Here is a 7244-nt window from a genome sequence, read left to right as displayed (position 1 = left end):
TGGAGGTGGTTGTTGCCATGAGGGTTGATCAAATCGTTGTGGCTCCTCCCATCTTTGATTGTTCCATCCTTGGTGCATGTTGTCATTACAATCTCCTCTTCCTACAACATAATTTAAACCAGACTTATAGCCAAAGGGGTGAGAGTTCATAGTAGTAGGAAAAAAATAAAAACAAAAAATAACAAAAAGAAAATATTTTGAAAAAGATATGATTTTTGAAAAAAAAATATAAGATAAGTTTTTGAAAAAAGATAAGATAAGATTTTGAAAAAAGACATGATTTTTGAAAAAGGATAAGATAAGATTTTGAAAAAGATATAATTTTTTTGAAAAAAGATTTGAGTTTTGAAAAATAAGATAAGATAAGATAAAAAATTTAAAATAAAAATCTGAAATTTTTTTTTTGAAAAAAATATTTACAATAACCAATAATAAGGTACACGTTTGCAATTCCCTGGCAACGGCACCATTTTTGACGTACGGATTTCCTATCGGTAAAGAAATTCACAAACATAATCGCGTTGTAAGTATAGTTTCTGAACCAACAGAAAATTCATTCGTACAAACGTTTTGGTTGTCACAAGTAACAAACCCCTTTGAAATTGATAACCGAAGTATTTAAACCTCGGGTCGTCTTCTCAAGGAATTGCAGGGAGGTATGATTTATTATTGGTTATGGAAGAAGGTATGTTTTGGGGTTTTTTGAAATAAAGGAACAAGTAATTTAAATGACAAGAAAAATAAATTAATAATTAGAAAATCTCTTGGCAAGGTATGAGAATTGGAAATTGATGAGCGGATAATTTATACGCTTTTTGCCATTGTTTTTAGGTAGTTTTTAGTAAGCTCAAGCTACTTTTAGGGATGTTTTCATTAGTTTTTATGTTAAATTCACATTTCTGACTATGAGTTTGTGTGTTTTTCTGTGATTTCAGGTAATTTCTGGCTGAAATTGAGGGACTTGAGTAAAACTCTGAAAAAGGCTGACAAAAGGACTGCTGATGCTGTTGGAATCTGACCTCCCTGCACTCGAAATGGATTTTTCTGGAGCTACAGAACTCCAAATGGCGCGCTCTCAACAGCGTTGGAAATTAGACATCCAGAGCTTTCCAGCAATATATAATAGTCCATACTTTAATCGGGAATTGACGACGTAAAGTGGCGCTCAACGCCAAGTACATGCTGCTGTCTGGAGTTAAACGCCAGAAACACGTCACAACCCGGAGTTGAACGCCAGAAACACGCTATAACTCGGCGTTCAACTCCAAAGGAAGCCTCAGCTCGTGGATAGATCAAGCTCAGCCCAAACACACACCAAGTGGGCTCCAGAAGTGGATTTATGCATCAATTACTTACTCATGTAAACCCTAGTAGCTAGTTTAGTATAAATAAGACTTTTTACTAGTATATTAGGAATCTTATCTGGTCTTTGACGATATCTTGGAACATCTCTGGACGCCTAGTCCTTAGACCATGGGGGCTGGCCATTCGGCCATGCCTGAACCTTTTACTTATGTATTTTCAACGGTGGAGTTTCTACACACCATAGATTAAGGGTGTGGAGCTCTGCTGTACCTCAAGTTTCAATACAATTACTATTATTTTCTATTCAATTCTCTTTTATTCCTATTCTAAGATATTCGTTGCACTTCAACTTGATGAATGTGATGGTCCATGACACTCATCATCATTCTCACCTATGAACGCGCGTGACTGACAACCACTTCCGTTCTACCTTAGGCCGGGCGCATATCTCTTAGATTCCCCAACAGAATCTTCGTGGTATAAGCTAGATAGATGGCGGCATTCATGGGAATTCGGAAAGTCTAACCTTGTCTGTGGTATTCCGAGTAGGATTCCGGGAATTCGGAAAGTCTAACCTTGTCTGTGGTATTCTGAGTAGGATTTCGGGATTGAATGACTGTGACGAGCTTCAAACTCCTGAAGGCTAGGCGTTAGTGACAGACGCAAAAGAATCAAGGGATTCTATTCCAACCTGATTGAGAACCGACAGATGATTAGCCGTGCTATGACAGAGCATAGGACCATTTTCACTGAGAGGATGGGATGTAGCCATTGACAACGGTGATGTCCTACATACAGCTTGCCATGGAAAGGAGTAAGAAGAAATTGGATGAATGTAATAAGAAAGTAGAGATTCAAGAGGAGCACAGCATCTCCATACGCCTATCTAAAATTCCCACTATTGATTCACATAAGTATTTCTATCTTATTTTATTTTCTGTTTATTATTAATTTTCGAACCTATCATAAATCATTTAATCTACCTAACTGAGATTTACAAGGTGACCATAGCTTGCTTCATACCAACAATCTCTGTGGGATCGACCCTTACTCACGTAAGGTATTACTTGGATGACCCAGTACACTTGCTGGTTAAGTTGAACGGAGTTGTGATCACATATGCCAAAGAGCCATTAAATAAATCTCATGCAAATACAAAGAGGGCAAATCACAATTTTGTCCACCAAGTTTTTGGCGCCGTTGTCGGGGATTGTTCGAGTATGGACAACTGACGGTTCATCTTGTTGCTCAGATTAGGTAATTTTCTTTTCAAAAACTTTTTCAAAAATTTTTCTTTTCTTTTTCATTTTTTCCAAAAATATTTTCGAAAATAATAATAAAAATACAAAAAAAATTAGAAAATCATAAAAACCAAAAATATTTTGTGTTTCTTGTTTGAGTCTTGAGTCAATTTCTAAGTTTGGTGTCTTGCATGTTTTCGTTGCATCAAAAATTTTTCAAAATTATGTTCTTGATGTTCATCATGATCTTCAAAGTGTTCTTGGTGTTCATCTTGACATCCATACTGTTCTTGCATGCATCTTGTGTTTTGATCCAAAATTTTTATGTTTTGGGTCATGTTTGTTGTTTTTCTCTCTCATCATTAAAAAATCGAAAAAAAATCAAAAAAAAAATATCTTTTCCTTATTTCCCTCCAAATTTTCGAAATTTTGGGTTGACTTGGTCAAAAATTTTTAAAAAATTAGTTGTTTCTTACAAGTCAAGTCAAATTTTCAATTTTAAAAATCTTATCTTTTCAAAATCTTTTTCAAAAATCATATCTTTTTCATTTTTTATAATTTTCGAAAATTTCAAAAATCTTTTTCAAATTATTTTCAAAATCTTTTTCTTATCTTTTACATCATATTTTCGAAAATTAGCTAATAATTTATGTGATTGATTCAAAAATTTGAAGTTTGTTACTTTCTTGTTAAGAAAGGTTCAATCTTTAAAATTCTAGAATCTTATCTTTTAGTTTCTTGTTAGTTAAGTAATTAATTTTAATTTTAAAAATTAAATCTTTTTCAAAAACTAATTTCAATCATATCTTTTTAAAACCATATCTTTTAAAATTATATCTTTTCAAAAAAATATCTTTTTAATCTTATCTTTTCAAAAATCATATCTTTTTATCATATCTTTTTATCGTATCTTTTATATCATATCTTTTTCAAAATTTTATCTTTTTCAAAAATTTAATTTCAAAATATCTTATCTAACTTCTTATCTTCTTATCTTTTCAAATTTGATTTTAATATCTTTTTCAACTAACTATTTAACTTTGTGTTTGTTTCTTATCTTTTTCAAAATCACCTAACTACTTCTCCCTCTCTAATTTTCGAAAATATCTCACCCCTTTTTCAAAAATTCTTTTTAATTAATTAAATGTTTTAATTCTATCTTATCTTTTTTTTTTTTGAAAAATACTAACCTCTTTTTCAAAATCATTTTCAAAATTCTCCCTCCCTTTTCTTATTCTATTTAATTATTTATTTACTAACACTTCTCTTCACCTCTCTTCATCTAAAAATTCGAACCTATTCTTCTTCACTCTTCTCCCCTTTCTTCTTCTACTAACATAAAGGAATCTCTATACTGTAACATAGAGGATTCCTCTTCTTTTATTGTTTTCTTCTCTTTCATATGAGCAAGAACAAGGAAAAAGGCACTCTTGTTGAAATTGATCCCGAACCTGAAAGGACTCTGAAGAGGAAACTAATAGAAGCTAAATTACAACAATCTAAAGGTAACCTTTCAGAGACATTAGAACAAGAGAAGGAGATGGCAGCCGAACCCAACAACAATAATGCAAGGAGAATGCTTGGTGACTTCACAAAGCCAACGTCCAAATTTGATGGAAGAAGCATCTCCATTCCTTCCATTGGAGCCAATAATTTTGAGCTTAAGCCTCAACTAGTTGCTTTAATGCAACAGAACTGCACGTTTTATGGACTTCCATCCGAAGATCCTTACCAGTTTTTAACTGAGTTCTTGCAGATTTGTGAGACTGTTAAGACGAATGGAGTAGATCCTGAAGTCTACAGACTCATGCTTTTTCCTTTTGCTGTAAGAGACAGAGCTAGAATATGGTTGGATTCACAACCTAAGGATAGCCTGGACTCCTAGGATAAGCTAGTCACTCCCTTCTTGGATAAATTCTTTCCTCCTTAAAAGCTGAGCAAGCTGAGAGTGGATGTTCAAACCTTCAAACAAAAAGATGGTGAATCCCTCTATGAAGCATGGGAAAGATACAAGCAGCTGACCAAAAGGTGTCCATCTGACATGTTTTCATAATGGACCATCTTATTCTATTATGGTCTATCTGAATTTTCGAAAATGTCATTGGACCATTCTGCAGGTGGATCAATTCACCTAAAGAAAACGCCTGCAGAAGCTCAAGAACTAATTGACATGGTTGCAAATAACCAATTCATGTACACTTCTGAGAGGAATTCTGTGAATAATGGGATAGCTCAGAAGAAAGGAGTTCTTGAGATTGATGCTCTGAATGCCATATTGGCTCAGAACAAAGTGTTGACTCAGCAAGTCAACATGATCTCTCAAAGTCTGAATGGATGGTAAAATGCATCCAACAGTACTAAAGAGGCAGCTTCTGAAGAAGCTTATGATCCTGAGAACCCTGCAATGGCAGAGGTCAATTACATGGGTGAACTTTATGGAAACACCTATAATTCATCATGGAGAAATCATCCAAATTTCTCATGGAAGGATCAACAAAAGCCTCAACAAGGCTTTTAACAATGGTGGACGCAATAGGCTGAGCAATAGCAAGCCTTTTCCATCATCTTCTCAGCAACAGACAGAGAATTTTGAACAAAGCACTTCTAATTTAGCAAATTTAGTCTCTGATCTGTCAAAGGCCACTTTAAGTTTCATGAGTGAAACAAGGTCCTCCATTAGAAATTTGGAGGCACAAGTGGGCCAGCTGAGTAAGAAAGTTATTGAAATTCCTCCCAGTATTCTCCCAAGCAATACAGAAGAGAATCCAAAAGGAGAGTGCAAGGCCATTGATGTGATCAATATGGCCGAATGCACAAGGGAGAAGAAGGACAAAAATCCTAGTGAGGAAGACCTCCTGGGACGTCCCTCAAGCAAGAAGGAGTTTCCTATTAAGGATCCAAAGGAATCTGAGGCTCATATAGAGACCATAGAGATTCCATTAAATCTCCTTCTACCATTCATGAGCCCTGAAGACTATTCTTCCTCAGAAGAGGATGAAAATGTGACTGGAGAGCAAGTTGCTCAATATTTAGGAGCTATCATGAAGTTGAATGCCAAGTTGTTTGGTAATGAGACTTGGGAAAGTGAACCTCCCTTGCTCATTAGTGAACTGGATACATGGATTCAGCAAACTCTACCTCAAAAGAGACAAGATCCTGGCAAGTTCTTAATACCTTGTACCATAGGCACTATGACCTTTGAAAAAGCTCTATGTAATCTGGGGTCAGGGATAAATCTTATGCCACTCTCTGTAATGGAGAAGCTGGGGATCATTAAGGTACAACCTGTCTTGTTCTCATTACAATTGGCAGACAAGTCATTGAGACAAGCTTATGGAATAGTATAGGACGTGTTAGTAAAGGTTGAAGGCCTTTACATCCCTACTGATTTCATAATCTTAGACACTAGGAAGGAAGAGGATGAATGCATCATCCTTGGAAGACCTTTCCTAGCAACAGCAGGAGCTGTGATAGATGTCAACAGAGGTGAAATAGTCCTTCAACTGAATGGGGATTACCTTGTGTTTAAGGCAAATGGCCATCCCTCTGTGACAAAAGAGAGTAAGCATGAAGAGCTTCTCTCAGTTCAGAGTCAAGAAGAACCTCCACAGTCAAACTCTAAGTTTGGTGTTGGGAGGCCACAACCAAACTCTAAGTTTGGTGTTAAGACCCCATATCCAAACTCTAAGTTTGGTGTTGGGACTATACAACATTGACCTGATCACCTTGTGGCTCCATGAGGGCCCACTGTCAAGCTAATGACATTAAAAGAGCGCTTGTTCGGAGGCAACCCAATTTTTATTTACCTAATTTTATTTTTATTTTATTGTTATTTTGTGTTTTATTAGGTACATGATCATGTGGAGTCACAAAAAAAAATATAAAAATTAAAAACAGAATCAAAAATAGCAGAAGAAAAATCACACCCTGGAGGAAGGACAGACTAGTGTTCAACGCCAGTAAGGAGCATCTGGCTGGCGTTCAACGCCAGAACAGAGCATGAATCTGGCGCTGAACGCCAGAAACAAGCAACATTCTGGCGTTTGAACGATAGGAATGTGCCTTGAGAAAAGCTGGCGCTGAACGCCAGTAACAAGCATGGAACTGGCATTCAACGCCAAAAACATGCTATACATGGTCGTTGAACGCCCAGAACATGCTTCACATGGGCGTTGAACGCCCAGAACGTGCATCACCTCGGCGTTTAACGCCAGAATGGTATACAAAGGCATTTTGCATGTGTATTTGGTGCAGGGATGTGATTCCTTGACACCTCAGGATCTGTGGATCCCACAGGATCACCTCAGGATCTGTGGACCCCATAGGATCCCCACCTAACATATTCCCACCTTACCTCCTAATCCTATAACACTCTTCCCCATGTCACACTTCCCAACAACTTCAATCTCTCTTCCCAATTACCCCCTTCACCACTTACATCCATCCACTCTTCCCCATAAACCCCACCTACCTTCAAAATTCAAAAACACTTTCACACCCAAACCCACCCTACATGGCCGAACCTACCCTCTCCCCTTTTCCTATATAAACCCCTCCATTCCACTTCATTTTCACACAACACAACCCCCTCTTCCTTACCTTGGCCGAAACACCATCTCTCTCTCCCCCCCATATTTTCTTCTTCTTCTTCTTCTCTTCTTTCTTCTCTTGCTCGAGGGCGAGCAATATTTTAAGTTT

At 36.7% G+C, this 7244-nt stretch overlaps 1 non-coding gene across 1 annotated transcript; it reads right to left on the bottom strand.

Annotated features, from left to right (window-relative positions):
• Positions 1–4485: 4485 nt before the first annotated feature.
• On the bottom strand, positions 4486–4589 carry LOC127739928 (small nucleolar RNA R71). The gene has a single exon (XR_008000670.1). It is a non-coding gene; the product is annotated as a small nucleolar RNA R71 (small nucleolar RNA).
• Positions 4590–7244: the final 2655 nt, after the last annotated feature.

The sequence above is a fragment of the Arachis duranensis genome, chromosome 6, assembly GCF_000817695.3.
Source record: "Arachis duranensis cultivar V14167 chromosome 6, aradu.V14167.gnm2.J7QH, whole genome shotgun sequence".
Classification (NCBI taxonomy): Eukaryota; Viridiplantae; Streptophyta; class Magnoliopsida; order Fabales; family Fabaceae; genus Arachis; species Arachis duranensis.
This window is presented reverse-complemented; position numbering and strand designations above follow the sequence as displayed.